The following is a 20,942-nucleotide window of genomic DNA, read 5'->3' as shown; positions in this document are numbered from 1 at the left end:
AGAAGGGAAATAATAAAATAATACAAATACAACTATTAAATTCTCACGACGTTTCGATTGCAACACAAGCAGTCATCATCAGGTGTGAAAACCACAGGAAGAAACCACAGCAAAAAAAATTTCAGAGAATTCGAAATTTATTTATTTATTTATTTCTCTTCTCCGTGACTTTACCGAAAGAACGAATAATATGTTAACTTCGTGTTAAATTATTTCATGTCAAACTATCTGCGCCCTTTAAATTCCCGCTAAGGGTGGTGTACAGGCAGGGCCTAACCGCACCTCTGTTTCCCCCAGTTGTGTAAGAACGTGCACATCTATAATTGTATACGAGCGTTTCACAAGCACTCAGGCCTGGTGCATTATTCAACAAAGAATCCTACTACACTTCCTGAAGAACTGCATTGGGGTCCTCTTCACCAAATACATGAGAGCCAATGTGATCGACTTACACGCAGCATGACAAGTTCAGTTTCCACCCTGAGATGGAGCAAATAAATTAGTCTCCTTCAGATGACGACAGCTGAAGGAGACTTTCATCTAACAAATACAGTCCCATTTTTCGATTTAAAGGTTTCGTGACTGCAGTGATTCATCTTCTTGGTTTTTTCGGTAAAGTCACGTAGAATGGAAATAATAAAATAATAAAAATAAAACATAATAAAATAATTCTCACGACGTTTCGGCCACAACGGAAGCAGCCGTCCTCAGGTGGAGAACAGGTCTGTCGAGAAGACAGAGTCTGAAATACAGTCCCGTATCTTTGTCATTATCATGGCTGATATGATAATGACTCAACGAAAATCATCTGTTCTGTCATCTCTTATTTAGTAGCTACGACACACCTATGTTGTGCCCCGCGTCCTCTCACACATTTTTGGCAAATTAAATATTTAAAGTTTCTTCAAGGAGCACTCGAACGCTCTGGAGTGATTCGACAATGATCCATCCAGCTTCTTACACGAGCTGATTTCATTGCTCGTGATCTGTGGGTGGACGTCATCGCAGGCGCATTACTACCACTCACAGACACCCCCTTACAGCGACTTATCTTGCCAAAGCCCATATACGTTTCTTGAGTCAACACATTCCTGCGGAGGGAGCTGGTAGGAACGTTGGGTTGCTCGGTCAATGGCCAGGGTCAACGGCGGCGTGGTGTATTCCGCAAATATGCCCGACTGTGAGCGCGGGCACAAGCCGGCGTGAGTAGGTTAAACGTTGAGTTTTATAAGGGCACCACGGGGTGACCAGCCCCTCCCCACCCAGCCCCACCCCTCTCCACCCTCCCCACCCAGCCCCACCCCTCCCATCTCCCACCCTCCCGACCCAGCCCCTCCCCACCCAGCCCCTCCCCACCCAGCCCCTCCCCACCCTCCCCTCCCTTCCCCGCCCAGCCCCTCCCCACCCAGCCCCTCCCTCCCCACCCATCCCCTCCCTGCACGACGGACGGACACAATAATCCCCTGTGGGCTGGTGGAACCAGTGCGTTCCTACCAGTAAATATGTCTCTAGCCTGTGTATGTTCTCTTATACACGTGTTACTCTTTCTGTATTTCAGTGTAATTCCAAGCACGCGCCTGGCCTTACCTCATTGCGCTATTTGCAGCATTTCCTTGGTCAAAGTCTGTATTTCTGATCCACATGTCACAGTGTGTAATATGCACTGATCTTTAAGCAAATTTGTATTTCGCTTTTCGTTATACTATACCAGGGGTCGGCAACCTGCGGCTCCGGAGCCGCATGCGGCTCTTTTGAACCTTGACCGCGGCTCCGCGGCGGATGCTAGCGAGGGGAGGAGGCGCACTGTGACACCTGCTCTGGCGTTGCCGCTGCTGACAGGTCGCCGCTCCGCTCCACACTGCCCGCCCGGTGACAGGCAATAACGTTGCCGTTGCTTTGTCACATGTTTGGAAGAAGTAAAAACCTTCCTGGGCAGCAAAGAGCTCACCTTTGCTGAGTTGGAACAGCCAGAGTGGCTGGAAAAATTACATTTTATGGTAGACATGACAGCACATCTAAACACGCTAAATACAACCCTTCAGGGGAAAGGAGGCACAGCCCTGCACATGCTGGAGGAGGTTTTGGCATTCGAGCGCAAGTTGACAGTGTTTGTCAAAGATTTACAGAGAGGTACACTGTCTCACTTTCCCTCTTTGAGAGAGTTCAAACAAAGTCATGATACGATACATTTGGAATATTTCAAGTCTGCAATCACCACAATGCAAAGTTCGTTTGGGAAACGATTCTGTGAGTTCAGAGAGGAAAAAACGATATTATCCTTCCCTGTCACTCCCCTGGCGATCGATCCATCCCTATTGAATATGACTGCATTTGCAGGTGTAAGTCAACCTGATCTTGAGATGGAACTGGCCGATATAGCCGACAAAGATATATGGGTGTCCAAGTTCAAATGCTTGACCGCTACTCTTGAGGATGTTGCCCGTCAGAAGGCCATTCTGGCTCAGAATCATAAATGGAGTGATATTGAAAACCTTCCCAAACAGGACAAACTTGTATTCGAAACATGGAATGCCATCCCCAACACTTATATAAACATGAAAAAGTATGCATTTGGAGTCCTGTCGATCTTCGGCTCCACATATGTATGTGAGCAGGTCTTCTCCAACATGAACTATATTAAAAACAAACATCGATCACGCCTCACAGATGACAGCTTGCAAGCCTGTGTGAAAATGAAGGTGACGTCTTACAGCCCTGATGTGCAGACACTGTGCACTGAGGTTCAGGAGCAAAAATCCCATTAACCAGGTAATTTAGCTATTAATTTGCAAAAATATATTTTACATTGTTAAGTGAAAAAGTCCTTTTTTATTCAGATTGACAGCTGACTGCACGATCCTGTATATAGCAATAAGGTAAGAAACAATATATGCAGTGTTATATTTGTTTTAAATGTTGCAATGGTTTTGCGGCTCCCAGTTTATTTTTTCCTTCGGAAACGGGTCCAAGTGGCTCTTTATGTCTTAAAGGTTGCAGACCCCTGTACTATACCGTTACCACGGCGAGATGCTGCACAGTCCAATGCAGATTTGTCTAGCCGTCTTCAATGCGTCCACTTCTCAAGACGCTGTACTGAAACAAAGGACACCTTTATGGTGTACAGCCAGTCAGGCATCGGTCTCTATATGAGTCTATGGTTCCCCGTGTGGGCATACTGTGCTCTATGTGAGTATAAGGGCCACCTCTGTGAGTCTCCGGGACTTCTGTGGGTGATAGAGTCAATACAATACAATGTACAATGCAGAAACAGAAACAGTGGGCATATTTAATTCATAGAGAGAGATAGACAGTCATATTATAGAGGGAAAAATGAAGATGTTGAGGTTGTACTTAACGGGGGGGGGAGGCAGGAAGTCGATAGCACGGTTGGATGGGGGAAAGGTGCTCCAGACAATAGCAGACAAAGCTATTGCAGATGTTTGAAATTTGGCAAGCAGAGCTCTTAACCCTCCCTTGAAAAAGAGAATAATAATGTACTCTCAATGGGATTAAATACAGGACTCTCGTATTTTTTATACGTTAAACTTCTTTCGCACCGTACTTAGCCAACCAGAATCGGGAATGCTTTAAACTGAACATCAATATGTCTGAAGCTGTATATATGGTTTATTTACATACGTCTGTGACAGTTTTTACACAGTTTTTATGATTTGTATATAAGCGCTATTTATTATCCTCTTTGCAGTCAGTCCTGGCATGGGAATCATGTAAATAATTTTAGTTTGTGCTCTTGTTAATTTGTACATTCCGACCCTGAACTGGTCTTGAACTGCCACCACTACCGACGGTGGTTGCAGTTAAATGGGCCTTCCCAGCTAACTGGGCCTTACCAGCTGAAATAAAGTCACAGTCTGAATTTGAGTTACGTTTATAAATCAGAGGTGGGGAGCATTTTACTTACTGAGGGCCGAATAAGGACTCACACAGACACACCCTAGTCACTTCTGTCACTGCAAGATGCCCCTTAAAGTGGCAGTATTGGCTGCGAACGTACACATTTAAAAACACAGTGCTCTTGCCAGATCAAAAATATCCGCCTCTAGTGCCCGATTAGTGCGCCTAAGATGCTTCTAGTGATAGCTAAATATTGTGTGGGCCGTTGCGAAGTGGTACGACTGACGTGGGCGGGATGAGCAGTGTGAAATTTGGTCGCATATAGCCCACAGCCCCAAGTGTCTCCCACTCCTGCTATAATAGTGCAACTGATAAGGCTCGCAATATGTCATAGACATACATGGAAATGACCGAGGTGCAGAGCCAATATCAGTGCAAGGCGATAGAGGTGGGGGCCTTTAAGTGTCTCTTCAAAATAGGTGAGGATTGAAAGCTGCTGTCCAGCGTTGAAGACGACGACATAGAAACATGATCGAGATATCTCAACCCTGCCTTGACAGACACATTTATAGTGACAATGTGCTCTCGCCGGGATCAAATAAGGACTCTCTCTGGATCAGGGTTGCCACTTCTGAGGTAAAACAAATATCTCAATTGGGACATATTGTAGGGAGAATATCTCACAATACCGGAGGAGGGGAGAACTACATGCAAATGACAGAACCCGGGACTTTTAATTTTTAATATCCTGGGGAGACTCACAGATTTCCCAGGACAATTATTTAAAAAAACAGGACATCCTGGGAAAACCAGCACAGTTCGTAAACATTATCTGAATATTATCGCTAAAAACATATTTTCGTAGAAAAGTACGTCACACTTTTTATTTATTAAAGGGTCTGTCACTAAAAAAAATATTAGGTAAATATTCATAAGCCAATTTTAAAACTGGTCATCAGAAAATATTATTTACATGTAGTTCTCAGCAGGCCCCATGGTGTAAAAGGTCAGCCACCAACTCCTATAATCCAGTTTAACACGTAGGCTTTCGCGACCAATATTATTCATAATCAACGTTTTTGGGTTTAGATCGCGTTATTTATAAATGTGTCGTAACCCTCCACCACCCGACACGGCCAATCAGTAAAAAAGTGTCAATTGCCCGATGATGCTGGATGCAATCACCAGCGAAACGTCGTACTCAAATTGTAAATGTTGTGGTTTCGCGCTTCAACACACCGGTGGGCTAAAGTAGTGAACTATTTGTCTTTTGTCAACGTGACACTTTTTTACTGATTGGCCGTGTCGGGTGGTGGAGGGTTACGACACATTTATAAATAACGCGATCTAAACTCAAAAACGTTGATTATGAATCCTATAATCCACTTTCTTTTTCTTGCCTCTCTCTCCGTGTGCTATGAAGAAGAGCCATTGCTCAAAACGTCACCAGTAAAAATGTTCTTCATTTTAAGGTCACAGTCTTGTTAGCACATGTGTTGAGTTTTGTTGTTGTTGAACGTTACTGATAGACGGAGTTTGTTATAGTCAGAGCTTGCTTTTTAACTTTATATTTTCCGGCAGGATTTGCACTCAGAATGATACAGTATGTGTAAGGCACTCCCACTAGAGTACGTTGCACTATTGATCCAGTTGGCGGTCAAGAGATGAAGCAGATATCCGTCAAAACTGACATCCATCATGAAGCTATATTATTGTACCTGACATTCCTGCAATCCTATGAGGACAAATACAAAAATTCCAACAAGAGGGCAAAAAGCGATGATGATGAGGATGTGGTGGGCGGGGGCAAAATAATTATCTCCAAAAGTATTGCGGACTTTTAATAAACTACCGGTTAAAGGGAGATGTTATCGAGAGGCGGTAACAGATGGACGCAGGCAAATAAATGTTACATGGACATTTGAGAGGAATATTCCATGATTCAGTATTCTACTCATCTCAAAAGCCTCGGCACCAGACTCGACCAGAATGTGTCGTTTGATCACCACGTGCAAAATATAGTCAGGTCCTTCCATTGTCATACCAGGGCTCCACGACACATTCGGCCACTATTGAGTCGTGGCATAGCCAACACGGTGGCGTGTAACATGATATCGACAAAGCTTCATTATTGCAACTCCCTACTGGCAAAAACATGAGCATTAGTGTACAAAATTATACTGGTAGGAACCTCCTGGTTACACCAGCCCACAGGGGATGATTGTGTCCGTCCGTCGTGCAGGGAGGGGCTGGGTGGGGAGGGAGGGGCTGGGTGGGGCTGGGTGGGGAGGGTGGGGCTGGGTGGGGAGGGTGGGGAGGGGCTGGGCTGGGTGGGGCTGGGTGGGGGTGGGAGGGGTGGGGCTGGGTGGGGTGGGGCTGGTCACACCGTGGTGCCCTTATAAAACTCAACGTTTAACCGACTCACGCCGGCTTGTGCCCGCCCTCAGTCGGCCATATTTGCGGAATACACCACGCCGCCGTTGACCCTGGCCATTGACCGAGCAACCCAACGTTCCTATCAGCTCCCATCGCAGGAATGTGTTTTGGCAAGTGTCGTGACGGGTACTGCAAGGTCCGACCATGTCTGTCCGGTGCTCGCTAAGCTGCATTGGCTTCCAGATGCTGAACAAATTCGTTGCAAGGTCGCGCTCATTACACACAAAGTGCTTGCCACAAATGCACCGCAATACTTTGTCGATCATCGTCGAAGACCACCGGCCAAACGCAGCGGCTTTTGGCTAAGCGTCAAACAAAGACGGGTCACAGACGCGGCCGTCTGAAACGCTCTTCCTTCCAATATTAGACCCCCCCCCCCACTGGAGCTATAAACGTATTTTTTGACATCTACATTGAAAACTCGTTTCTTAAGAACTGCTGTCTGCGTTTGCCTCGCACGGTCGGCTACGTTACATTGCAAAAGAAGTTCAACATACTCTTTGGTTTTTTCGGTAAAGTCACGTCGGTAAAAAAATAAATTAAATTAATGAAAACAACTAAATTAAATTACAGCAGTAGGCCATGCTTTCCCACCTGATGACAGACGCTTGTGTTGCGCCCGAAACGTCGTGATTTAATTTAATTGTTTTAATTAATTTAATGTAATTTTTTACCTACGTGACTTTACCGAAAAAACTAAGAGTATGAATCCTTGCAGTCACGAAAGCTTCAAATCTAGAAGTTCAACACGCACGCAAACTTTGCCGCGGGGGGGGGGGGCAGTGCTCTTCAGAGCGAAACACATTCCTGCGGAGGGAGCTGGTAGCAACGTTGGGTTGCTCGGTCAATGGCCAGGGTCAACGGCGGCGTGGTGTATTCCGCAAATATGCCCGACTGTGAGGGTGGGCACAAGCCGGCGTGAGTAGGTGAAACGTAAGAGTTTTATAAGGGCACCGCGGGGTGACCAGCCCCTCCCCACCCAGCCCCTATCCACCTTCCCCACCCAGCCCCTACCTACCCAGCCCCTCCACACCCTGCCCCACCCCCTCCCCACCCAGCCCCTCCCCACCCTCCCCACCCAGCCCTTCCCCACCCTCCCCTCCCCACCCAGCCCCACCCCTCCAACCCCCCACCCAGCCCCACCCTCCCCACCCAGCCTTCCCCACCCTCCCCTCCCCACCCAGCCCCACCCCTCCAACCCCCCACCCAGCCCCACCCTCCCCACCCAGCCCCTACCTGCACGACGGACGGACGGACACAATAATCCCCTGTGGGCTGGTGGAACCAGTGGGTTCCTACCAGTATCAATCTTTCGCTTTTTACTAAAAAAAAAGTGTAAAGAGGAAGGGGACACGGGGGGGGGAGAGCCCTGCCCGGCTGCCCCAGACCCATAGAGGCGCTCTGTAAGATGATCATCATCATCAGAGTGCGCAGGGAGCCAGAGAGGGAGACAGGCACAGAGCGTACTGCGTGTACCACTACTACTACATCGACATATATATACTTAGAGGCTTACACATCTGTGTTGTACTACGTACGTACACGAGCATACGCTCAGACATATCGTGTATACGCTTTGAGACACGCATATACCGACAACAACAGCTACGCAAACACACACACAGACACACAGATATACAGGCTGACACATATATGCACACATCCATATCGACACACATATACTTAGTCATACATATAGAGACATTCATGTACACAAACGTACATAACACCCTTAGATACATATACGCATTGGCTCGCAGCTTTACAAACACGTAAATATATAGATACAACAACAACAACCGGCGTTCGCCATCAAGTGGCGGGGCCGTCACCACGGTGCTTGTGCCAGGCTAGGTGCGCCTGGCACACGTGACGCCACGCACCACGTGGGCCACGGGCATCGCGAGTGCGCGCAGCCCAGCAGAGAAGACGCGGGTAGGAACTCACTTACACTACACTACTCACTACACTACTCACCACACTACTCACCACTACCACTACACTACTCACCACTACACTACTCACCACTACTCACTACACTACTACTCACCAGGACTCACCACTAGGAGCTCACTACAGAGTACACTACTCACCACACTACATTACTCACCACTACACTACTCACTACACTACTCACCAGTACCACTCACCACTACCACTACAGTACACTCACCACTACTCACCACTACACTACAGTACTACTACTACTCACCACTACACTACTCACCACTACCACCACACTACTCACCAGTACTCACCACTACCACCACTACTACACTACTACTACACTACTACTACTCACCACGACTCACCACTAGGAGCTCACTACAGTACTCACTACTCACTACAGTACTCACCAGTACTACACTATTACTACACTACTACTACTCACCACTACACTACTCACTCCACTACTCACTACACTACTACCACACTACTACTACACTACTACTACTCACCACTACACTACTCACTCCACTACTCACTACACTACTACCACACTACTACTACACTACTACTACACTACTACTACTCACCACTACACTACTCACTCCACTACTCACTACACTACTACCACACTACTACTCACTCCTCACCACTACTCACCACTACCACTACTCACTACACTACTCACCACTACACTACTCACCACTACACTACTACTACTACAATACTCACCACTACTCACCACTACTCACCACTACACACCACTACTCACCACTACACACCACTACTCACCACTACACACCACTACTCACCACTACACTACTCACCACGACTGACCACTACTCACCACTACTACCACTACTACACTACTCACCACTACTCACCACTACTACTACACTACTCACCACTCACTACTCACCACTACTCACCACTACCACTACTACCACCACTACTCACCACTACACTACTCACCACTACTCACCACTACCACTACTTACCACTACTCACCACTCACTACTCACTACTACACTACTCATCACTACACTACTCACCACTACTCACCACTCACTACTCACCACTACTCACCACTACACTACTCACCACTACTACATTACTCCCTACTATTCACTTCTCAGTTATTGAAACACGAATACCAAACTCAGTACTCACCCACTCACCCTCAAACTCACCTACTCACTCAGCCTCAAACTCATTCACATACTCACCCTCAAACTCATTCACCCACTCACCCTAAAACTCATTCACCTACTCACCCTAAAACTCATTGACCCACTCACCCTCAAACTCATTCACCCACTCACCCTCAAACTCATTCACCCACTCACCCTCAAACTCATTCACCCACTCACCCTCATACTCATTCACCCACTCACCCTCAAACTCATTCACCTACTCACCCTCAAACTCATTCACCCACTCACCCTCAAACTCATTCACCCACTCACCCTCAAACTCATTCACCCACTCACCCTCAAACTCATTCACCTACTCACCCTCAAACTCATTCACCTACTCACCCTCAAACTCATTTACCTACTCACTCACCCTCCTACACATTCACCTACCCACCCATCCAACCTCATACGCATCCACCGACTCACCCCACGTACCCACAATTCACCTCCACCAAGCTCACATTGCACTCACCCACTCGTCCACTCGCTCACCCCACCCATTCATACAACAACTCACCTACTCACCCACTCACTCACTCACCCACCCACCTACTCACCTACTCACCCACTCACCCACTCACTCACTCACCCACCCACCTACTCACCTACTCACCCACTCACCCAGCCACTCACTCATCCACCCACCTACTCACCTACTCACCCACTCACCTACTCACCCACTCACCCACTCACCCACCCACCTACTCACCCACCAACCTACTCACTCACCTACTCACCCACTCACCCACCCACCGCAACTCCACCACGCCACCGCTGTTTAATGATTAAGCTGCCACTGTTGATCCAGTCGGCGGGCGAGAGATGAAACCGATGCAATGTTTGTCAACATGACAACTTGCCTGCTTGTACCCTGTAGAGCCGTGTTACGTATTGTTTTTGTACGCACGTGTGGGTGTGTGTATTGTGGAGAAGTAGGTCGACTCAGCCTCAAATGAGTACCTGGTGCGGTGTGTAAACATCTCGCCGCTCGGGAGACAAAGGCGGTCGGGCGTGATGCTGGTCATAGGCGCTACTCGCTAACAGCACTTGCCCCAACAGTCTGCTAAGGCTATACGGGGGATCTTTGTGTTTGCAGTGACGATTATCTGAACCGGTTCTGGGCTTCCCCTAGGTCGACTCAGCCTCAATTGAGTACCTATTGCGATGTGTGTAAACATCGCCACTGGGGAGACAAAGGCGGTCGGGCGTGGTGCTGTCCACCCCAACCCTTCATAAGTGTTGCTACTCGCTAACAGCACCTGCCCCCCACAGTCTGTGAAGGCGAAACAGGGGGGGGGCATTTAACTTTGTGTCGTGGTACGGAGCGATGCAGACAAATCCATTGTTGTACTGTATACTTCTATGTTCTCGCTTCGATGCCCTGACCAACGTGGTGAAGTATGGTCAAATACAGCAGCACAAAGCCCAGCACGGGCGTCAGTAACACTTGCCCAGACAGGGCAATATGATGTAGAGAGTACACATTGTATGTGACATGAAGACGGTCCATTGCCCTGAACGTGTCCTATTATACATTAGTTTTCCTTTGAAGGCCACAGTTTTATTGACGAATGTTGTTGAGTGTTGTTGTTATTTGTGACATCCAATGCAGCAGCAGCAGCATCACCAAATCGGAATGATGTACGAATAGTCCAGCAGTGGAGGGACCCTAGCATGCCACTCAACGGGAGGCCAATTAGTCGGTGCACTGATTGGCAGTGATTTTGTCTATTCCGTGGTGCTCGGCGTGCCACTTACAGCATTGTAGAGCTCTGTGCAACATTGTCAACATTGTAGAGCTCTGTGCAGGCTCTGCCCTCTTCAGTTTCACGTATTTGGTGTAGCCCTGTGAGCCATTCGGCTCTTGAATCGGGTGCAACCGCAACAAACAGAAACATGAACAAGAAACATCTCAGATTTCGATTTAAAGCTTTCGTGACTGCAGGGATTCATCTTCTTGGTTCTTTCGGTAAAGTCACGTAGAAGGGAGTGAACCCAAACCAACCTCCGGACGGTAATTAATGTGACTCAAAATACATTTTTAGTTAATGGTTTTCGAATTGTCCTCGTTATAAGCATGGGTTTGACTATTATAGCATTTGTATAATTGTTCAGCTTTCATAGCCCTTCAACAAACACAACGCAAGCTGTCTTCCCGACAGACCTGGTCTTCACCTGAGGACGGCTGCTTGCGTTGTGGCCGAAACGTCGTGAAAATTATTTTATTATGTTTTATTTTTATTATTTTATTACTTCCCTTCTACGTGACTTTACCGAAAGAACCAACAAGATAAATTTCATTTATTTTATTTTTAACCAACGTGACTTTACCGAAACAACCAAAGAGTATGGATCCTTGCAGTCACGAAAGCTTCAAATCTAGAATATTTTGTGAAGTTTGTATTTGTTAATCTGTGTGTATGCATGCATGTGTGTATGTCTTCGTGTGGGGAGCGGTAGTGTAGAGGCTAGAGCGCTGCACTACGAACCCGGTGACCCGAGTTCAATTGCCACTCACGGCCAACACCAGTGACGATTATCTGAACCGGTCATGGGCCTCCCCTAGGTCGACTCAGCCTCTAATGAATGTCTGGTGCGGTGTGTAAAAATATCGCTACTGGGAAGACAAAGGCGGTCGGGTGTGATGCTGGCCACCCATTCCGTTGTGTACAGTGTCGGCCTGCATAGGTGCTCGCGAACAGCATTTGCCCCAGCAGTCTGTTTCGGGCTAAACGGGGGATGTTTGTTTTGTTTTGTGTTACACAGCGGACATATCCTGCTTCCTGTGTTATCTCTTGCACGTGCCACACAACTGTCAGATGTGCTGACCCTCGAATGATCTTGATATTATATGGAGACATTTAAACACAAAGATCCCCCCAAAAGCCTTCGACAGATTGCAGAGGCAAGTGCTGCGAGCGATAACCAACAAAGGCCGTCACTGCACATGGTAGGGTGGGTGGTCAGCACCATGCCTGGACCGCCTTTGTTTCCCCCAGTACTGATGTTTACACACTTTACCACATACTCATAGGCGGAGGCCCAAGATCGATTCACATATTTGGCTGAACTGAAGCTCTCTGCGTACATAGACATATTTCACAACTCACAGGCAGCGTACAAACACATGTTCTACATCTGTGTCTCCACACTTATTAAGGAACTTAGAAGTTGCAACATGTTATCACAAACACGAACGGTAACGCAAGCATATCTCTCCCATGAACACACTGAGCCACAACGGGCATGGTGAAACGACAGCGCTGTGTCAATCTCGACCTCAGCACAGGGCAGTTCTTTGAATTCTGGAAGGAACTGGCCATTAAGGATCTCATTGTCTCTGACATGGCCAATATGAACCCCATGAGAAAGGCAGAGAGAGACACATTCCAAGGGTTCAAAACTAGGAATTCACAATTTCCAGACTGAAAAGTGTGGAATTACGTGGCCATTGTGAACATTCTGAGAGAGGGAAAACCAGGACCTAAGGCTCAACATTTAGACACATTCGAGGCTGAAAATTATAGAAAGAAATGACCATTATGAACCTCCTCAGATACAGAGGCCGAGAGACACAACCCGTAATTCTCAGGTTCAAGCTCCATAATTGGGGAAATAAATTTGCCATTCTGAAATTCCCGAGATACACCCAGAACTAGGACTCAAACCCAGGTTGTCATAGGATTAAAGCTTGGAATTGTAGAAAGGAATTGGCATTTTTTTTTATCTCCTGAGAGACGGATAGACACTCAGACCCAGGGCTCAAACCCTGGTCCCAGAACTCTGCAGGTTTCAGTATTTGTGTTTATGGAAAGGCCATTTGAATTGCCTGAGAGGAAAATGTTTAACTTCCTGAAAAGAAATCGGTTAGATTAGCATACGTGTCATTCCAAAACACGTCACGATACAGTAGAGTGTAGGGTTGATCGTATAATTGAGGAATTACATTAGATCAGAATCTTTATTTAGACATACTGTATATAGACGTAATAATATGCACACATACAGCGAACATACGTAATGAAGTCTACATACAGACACAATGACAAATACAAAGACCCTCTATATAATCTTTAGCAAACTGTTGTGGCAAGTGCTCTTTGCGAGCAACTATTAAGGTGAGCATAGCACACAAAGGTGGCCACCTTTGCCTCCCCAGTGGAGATGTTCACACACGACACCAGGTGCTCATTTCAGGCTGAATCAACCTCGAGATGGCCCAAGATCAGTTCTCGATATGTCACCGATTTTGATCGCCGGGTTTGTTAGCGCAGTACGCTAACCACTGCGCTGTCGCTCCCCACGGGACACAATGCCAACGTGATTCACCACTGATGTGAGCTGTGGCTGGGAAATCAAACTCATGTACTCGGCTCCTAGCGCTGTGCACCCACGCACAAACACACGCGCGTTGCAAAGTCGAACACACGGACACAGCCACAAACACACATTTCACACACACACACATTTCACACACACACACACATTTTACACACACACACATTTCACACACACACACACATTTCACACACACACATTTCACACACACACACACATTTCACACACACACACATTTCACACACACTTCCTCTTTAGACTGATTTTAGTTTGCACTTGTATACACAACAAATACAAAGATCCCCCGTATAGCCTTAGCAGACTGTAGGGGCAAGTGCTGCTAGCGAGCACCACAGATAAAGCAGGAAAGTCAGCAGCCAGGCAGTGAGCAGGTACCAAATTCCAGCCCCCAAGTTCTGCAGTCCTCTGGATATATTAATGACCGTTTTACATGTGGAAGGAAACCGGAGCACCGCAAGAAAACCCTCGCAGAACTGAGCTCTGTGTGACATATATACAATATGTTTTACCCCATCAGCCTATCGGCTTTGAAGACCAATAATTAACCACAGAGTTTGTTTAAGCAAACTCCGGACCGGATTTATCGATACACAGAGCCACCTTCTCAGTCTCATCAGCAAAGGCAGGCTTTCGATTTAAAGCTTTCGTGACTGCAGGAATTCATCTTCTTGGTTCTTTCGGTAAAGTCACGTAGAATGGAAATAATGAAATAAAAATAAAACATAATAAAATAATATAATAAAATACAATAACATAATGTAATAAAATAATATAATAAAAGAAAATAATATAATAAAATAATATACTAATGTAATAGTAATATAATAAAATACTATAATATAATAATATAATATTATGTTTTTATTTTATTATTTCCATTATACGTGAATTTTACCGAAAGAACCAAGAAGAAAAAAAAGGCAGGCTTGTGAAGCAAATGTTGTTGGATTACCAGATCTTATTGGTCTCACTTTTATTGTTTCCGGCTTTGTTCTGTCTCATTTGTACAGGTTTAATTTATCAGCTCATTACAACTATTATCATAAAGAAACGCCTTCACAACCCATCGTATTTAAGCACTGTGAGTCACTGCAGGTTGTCTAAAGCACACCACACCAAGTTAAATACCAAAGGCATCAACAGGCATTTGAACAAAACGAGCATTGGGAGAAACGTCACACGGAGTTCTTCAAAGTTTGTATTGTAGCCTTCGACACTCCACTTGATCTCAACGTGCACAAAGCCTGGCACAGGCGCTGTGGGTGAATGCGCTTTTGACGGTGTGTATGTTCCTGTATGTTTAATGTGTGTGTGCTTACGTTGATGAGTGTTTGTATCTGAGTGTTTCTGTGACCGTTTACACCTACGTGTGCCTTTCTGTGTGGGTGTACGTGGGGAGTGATAGTGCAACGGTTAGCACTCTGCGCTACGAACCCCTTCGCGGCCACCCGAATTTGATTCCCGCTCTCACGAACAATAAAAAACATATTCACCGGTCATGGGCATCTTCTGGGTTGACCCAGCCTTAAATGAGTACCTGCTGCGGCGTGTAAACATCAGCTCTGGGAAGAGAGACTAAGGTGGCCGGACATGATGTTGCCCATCCAGCCCATCGTGTGTCATGCCAACCTTGATCAGTTTTCCAAAACAGAACTTGCCCTCACCGTCCGTTAATGTTTAACGGGGAATAAATGCCATTTGTGTTAGTGTGCCCGTGTATCTGCGTGTCTCTTGGCCTCGCTTGGGACATTTTGGGCGGTCCCCAGCACCCGTGACTCATTTCTGGGAAAAATCGTCTTTGCCGGAACGGGCACTTCCACTTCTGAGTGGCACATTGACCAACCCTGCCAGAGACAGCGCTGTGTGTTTACACATGCGTCGTGACGCAGTTCGGGGACGGGAATCATTTGCGGCACCTTCTTTATTCTTGCACACAAATGGGGACTATACGCACCCTGCGTGGGTGCACACTATATTTATATATATGTAGTGCAGTCCAACCACCGGAGAAGAGAAATTCTTTCAGGGCTGGCAGCCGTGTATTAATACTGTACACGCTCTCACGCTGCATCTTACACTCACACCAGTGTAGGCGCACTCTATTCTCCCTCCTTCACTTGGACCTGGGATAACTATATACGTCGGGATCTCTTCGGCTACCCCGAGGCTCTCTCACCCGTCTGCCCGGGGCGGGGGATCAGCCAACACCGCACGCGACGAGGGAGAGAGACCTCTTCCAGCCGATCCTTACCCTGGCTCCCCACGACGACCACGTGTCCCTCACGTGGTCCCCCTTAAGAACCCTCTCGGTAACTCCTCCCCCTTAGCTCGGCCCCGCCCACCTTCTGGAAAGTGCTTTCCGAACGTCCCCCTACGTGGCCCGTGACGTTACGTCATTCTTGGCCTCGCATAGCTCTCCATCCACTCGGCCTTCCTTACGCTCATCCCTCATTGGCTACTCACAGTACTCCTCTACATATAGATTACACACACAGCCGTCTACTGTCGGCGGCACTAGCGAGAACAGTTGGCAGGCTGTCTAGCTAGCGGCGCCCAGCGATGGTGAAGACGGCGGCGGCGATGGTGACGAACAGCAGCACGGCGAGGGGATCTACTTTCAGCAACAGCCCTGAGCTCCCGCTCAGAGCTCCCGGCGTGGCCTTGCTCTGCCCTGGCCTCGCCCCCTTTCTGGAACCTACTAGCAGGTCCCCGGGGCTTCCAGATGGACCCCTTCCCTGAGCATTCCCTTAGTTGTCTTTCCCCCCGTATATACTGTCGCCTGCTGACGCGTGTACTGCCCTACGCTGTCAGCAGGGCCGGATTAAGATTGTGTAGGCCCCTGGGTTACAGGTACTGTGAGACCCCCAGTAATATTTTCAAAAGGTAAACAAAGTTAAAGAAAAATACAACTTTATTTTTACAAGGCGAACAACATATACATTTCAGCATTCACAAATGAAATAACTTTTCACTTCATCTCTGGAGGCCCTCCAGCTGGTGGAGGCCCCTGGGGCTGCAGCCCCTAAAGCCCCGTGCCTTGATCCGGCCCTGGCTGTCAGTACCACTTTTCGTCAGCAGCCGGCGCTATTGCTCTACACATGCATACGGAGACAAAGATTCACCTGTTCATGCCTTAAACAAATTGTTAGGGCAAGTGCTGTTTGAGAGCACCTATGAATGCCGGCACGGCACACGAGGGGGTGGGTGGCCAACACCACGCCCGGCCGCCTTTGTCTTCCCAGTAGTGATGTTTACACACCGCACCAGGTGCTCATTTGAGGCTGAGTCGACCTAGGAGAGGCCCTGGACCGATTCAGATAATTGTCACTGGTGTTGTTGGCCATGAGCGGGATTCGAGCTCGAGTCGCTAACCACTCCACTACCGCTCCCGAATACATTCACAGAGACAGAATAACAACATCCGTCAATAAGTGGCTCTGACATTACCACCGCGCTTGTGCCAGGCCAGGTGCACTTTGAGGCCACGTGAATTGTCGAAGGCTCGCTGCTGGCAGGAGGTCACATGACAGACGCAGGTGCCATGGGTTGACTGACTGAGATGACTGGCAGATGCACCAGCTGTGCCCCCTTCTGTGCCAACTTTTAGCTGCCCGGCGCTCCGTTCGTTGTTGTGAGCGTCGCTCCTCTGCCCTCCGTTGTTGTTGGAAGGCGACTGCCTCCAACTGCCCAGACACAGAAACACATTGACAAACCTACGCACCTTCAACCACACAGTGTACTCATACACATGTACACATACAAAAACACATGGACATGTAAACACACGTGTACAAGTACATACACGTGCACGAAGACATACATACACACGTACGTTCGCATACAACAACAACAACCGTCTTTCGTCACCCCACACACACACACTGGAGAGTGACATTACGAGGAGACTCACACACTCCACGAGAATTTCACGGGAATCCCGTGGCTTTACAGGGGACGGAGGCAGCAAGTGAGTCTGGAGAAGAAGGAAGGAAATGATGACGAAGCTCATGATGATTATTGACACTGGCTGAAACAATAAGAATATGCCGTAGGCTCACTGGCGTTTCTGGAAGTGGCCCGTTTTCAGAGGGGGGAACAGAGCTTAGGAGACCACCGTTTACACCGTGCCTCTGCTCAATATGGGGCAGGATGGAAGGTGAGGACTGAGTCAGACCTGCCATCGAGCAGGGGAGCAATTAAAAAATAGTTATCATCTTTTCTTGGAATGTTCCAGTGTTCTCAGGGCCCAATAGTGTTGAGTGTAAACTGTAAGTCAGCCTATCCTCCTAAAACGTCCCGTCGTCCATTCGCCGTCATAAAGTAGCATTACGGTATTTAAAATGTTGTGTAGGGTTACTTTCATCTGTCAGTGCCGCACCAATGTCGGGGCGGGGTGAGGCTGGGTGGGCGCGAGGTGGTACGGCAGCCGTGATGTAGCCAGCAGTTGGGAGGATGGTGGCTCACTTATCTTGGTGGGGCGGTACTGGCGCCGTAGCAGTAGGGATTGTGAGGGCAGGGGGAGTTGTGGAGACATTGGGGGGCTTGAGGGTGACCCCTTGCACCGGTCGCCTGAACGTCTCGCTATGGCTCTGGCACTTGTGCTTGAATGCGAATTTCAACGTCGTCCCTTTTTTACATGTAATATTCATCACGAATTTTGTTTTAGTTTCGTCATTAATTCACCACAAATTATCCCACCATGCACGCGCTGAGAGGCTCAAGATTTGAGATGGGATGGGAAAAAGCATTCTGACAGGATTGAATGATAACATTTAAATGTCTTTCACTTGCCACTGTAATATACACTCACAAACCCATGTACATACATGCATCAGCCATAATTGTGTCCAGTGCCTCCCTAATAAGCACGTTATCATAATCTCTCACTACTGGCATGTAAGCTGGTTTCATTTCTCCTACTCCACAGGGGACATCTTCTGTGGTGTGTTCCACATCTACATATAACATATGTGGGGTGATCCATTTATAGATACTCTGATGTATTTGAAAAACATATGCTGTACACAGTTAACATTAATACGAGATTTGAAGCTTTCGTGACTGCAAGGATTCATACTCTTAGGTTTTTTCGGTAAAGTCACGTAAGTAAAAAAATAAAATTAATAAAAGTAGTAATAAAAATAAAATAATAAATAACGACGTTTCGGAGGCAACACAAGTCTCCGTCATCAGGTGGCCTCACTTGATGCAGTACATTTAGCTGTGACGGTCCCACCTGATGACGGAGACTTGTGTTGCCTCCGAAACGTCGTTATTTATTATTTTATTTTTATCATTACTTTTATTAATTTTAATTTTATTCTTATTTTTTTACCTACGTGACTTTACCGAAAAAAACCTAAGAGTATAACATGAATACGGACGGTGACGTAACAGTGGGTGGTGACATGTAGCGCTTTGATGGCTTGTTGCAGAGGTTCACGGTTCGAATCAAGGTCACGCTCACTATGCACGAAGTGCTTGCCACAAACGAACACCTGAACCGCGACACCTTGTTGATCTCTTCAGGGACCGTAAACCATCACGCGAACTCCGGTCATCTTCGCAGTGGCTTTTGGCTGGCCACCGAACAAAAAGACGGGTCACTGCATCGCGTGGCGCTTTCAGATGCGTTTCTGCGGCCGTCTGGAACGCTCTTCCTTCCAATATTAGGAAGCTACAGGAGCTATGCACCTTTAAAATATCTAGATTGATAATCGTCTCTTTAGAACTGCTTTTTGTGTTTAGTTTGTCGTCCTTCCCCCGCACCTACGATCAGCGCGGTTGGCTACGTGCGGTGCGAACGTAGTTCAACATACAGTACAATCGTGAATACTAGCGGCCACCCTGAGTATTAGTGCGGGTGTGATCAGAATCAGAAAGGGTTTTATTCGCCATGAAAGTTTGCACAAACAAGGAATTTACTATGACAGGAAGGTGCATACATTCAACATGTAGGAATCTTAAAAACTTAAATAAGTGGTATACAGTCTAACTATACTAAAATTACAAAGTCTAACTAATACTCAGGGGCTAAAGTATGTAAAATTTTGAATAAGTATACAATATAAAATGTAAACTAACCGTAATATACAATCCTAAAATACAAAAATACACGACACTATGGGCAGCCTGCTTCGTAGTGGACGTTACAAATCCCCCTGAGGTCATTCGCAAGGGTAGGCCATTGTGTGCCCGCGTCGGTGTCCAACTGTGGCAAATTCTACAACTTACCCACCAATTACCAACTCAACTGGGATTAATACAGCACATTGCATTCATCGCTTGTGGCAGACAAATGCTCCAAGGTGGTCACTCTTGCAATTGAGACTCCTCCTGGTTCTCTTGAGTTATCACCCGGTTAAATAAAATAAACTTGTAAAACTAACATACCAGAATGGCTGTTTCCTCCCATCCCGTACTGTGTTCAACCTCCACTGCAGGTCACAAAATTGACCTTTCTGCTTCCTCGCTCACTCTGCTCCACTCTGAAAGCCGCCTCCCATCGTCTCTACCCCCCCCCCACGCCTCCCCCAGTTCTTATAATAACCTTGTTCGATTCACGAAACAGCTTCGACGGTGCTGTTTGTTGCTTGCCGCTTGACCTTGCTTGTGTCTTGGGGCTGTGCTCAGCAACTGCGTTTCAAAGAGAACACACACACAGACACACTGCGTACACACGTACGCACAAATACAATAACAGGGCACCGAACATATCCGATTCCCGTTACTGGGTTTTTGTTTTTCCTGTCAATGACGGGAAGAGACGAACTACACATCCACAGTCTACATGGGAACATAAATGCATTCATCCACACACTGTACAGACACACAACAACATCAGCCGCCATTCGCCACTCAGTGACGTGACCATGGCGCTTGTGCCAGGCTAGGTGCACTTTAAATGTCACGTGAAGTGTCAAAGGCGCGCTGGCAGGAGGTAACGGGACAGAACCAGGTGCCATGAGTTGACTGACTGAGATGACTTGTGGATGCACCAGCTGTGCCCACTATTGCGCCAACTTGCTGTGTTTTATCCACCTGGCACTCTGCACACACACTTTCTACACGCACACTCTGTACACACACTACACACACATTCTACACACACACATTCTACACGCACACTCTGTACACACACTACACACA

The 20,942-nt window shown here is 47.2% G+C and overlaps 1 protein-coding gene across 5 annotated transcripts in view; it reads left to right on the top strand.

Annotated features, from left to right (window-relative positions):
* The first annotated feature begins 1,789 nt into the window (after positions 1–1,789).
* The window catches only part of LOC144955034 (interleukin-6 receptor subunit beta-like), a 44,705-nt gene continuing 25,552 nt past the window's right edge, over positions 1,790–20,942 (top strand). For 4 of the 5 annotated variants that reach the window (XM_078885404.1, XM_078885411.1, XM_078885395.1 and 1 more), the window contains exon 1: positions 7,718–8,226. The gene's annotated coding sequence lies outside the window, so the exon portion shown is untranslated. Of the gene's footprint in view, positions 1,840–7,717; positions 8,227–20,942 lie in introns of those variants that run through there. The other variant, XM_078885387.1, reaches the window with a different exon arrangement.

The sequence above is a fragment of the Lampetra fluviatilis genome, chromosome 3 (assembly GCF_964198595.1).
Source record: "Lampetra fluviatilis chromosome 3, kcLamFluv1.1, whole genome shotgun sequence".
NCBI classification, from domain to species: Eukaryota; Metazoa; Chordata; class Hyperoartia; order Petromyzontiformes; family Petromyzontidae; genus Lampetra; species Lampetra fluviatilis.
The sequence above is the reverse complement of the archived record's forward strand: the minus strand, read 5'-3'. Positions and strand labels throughout refer to the sequence as shown.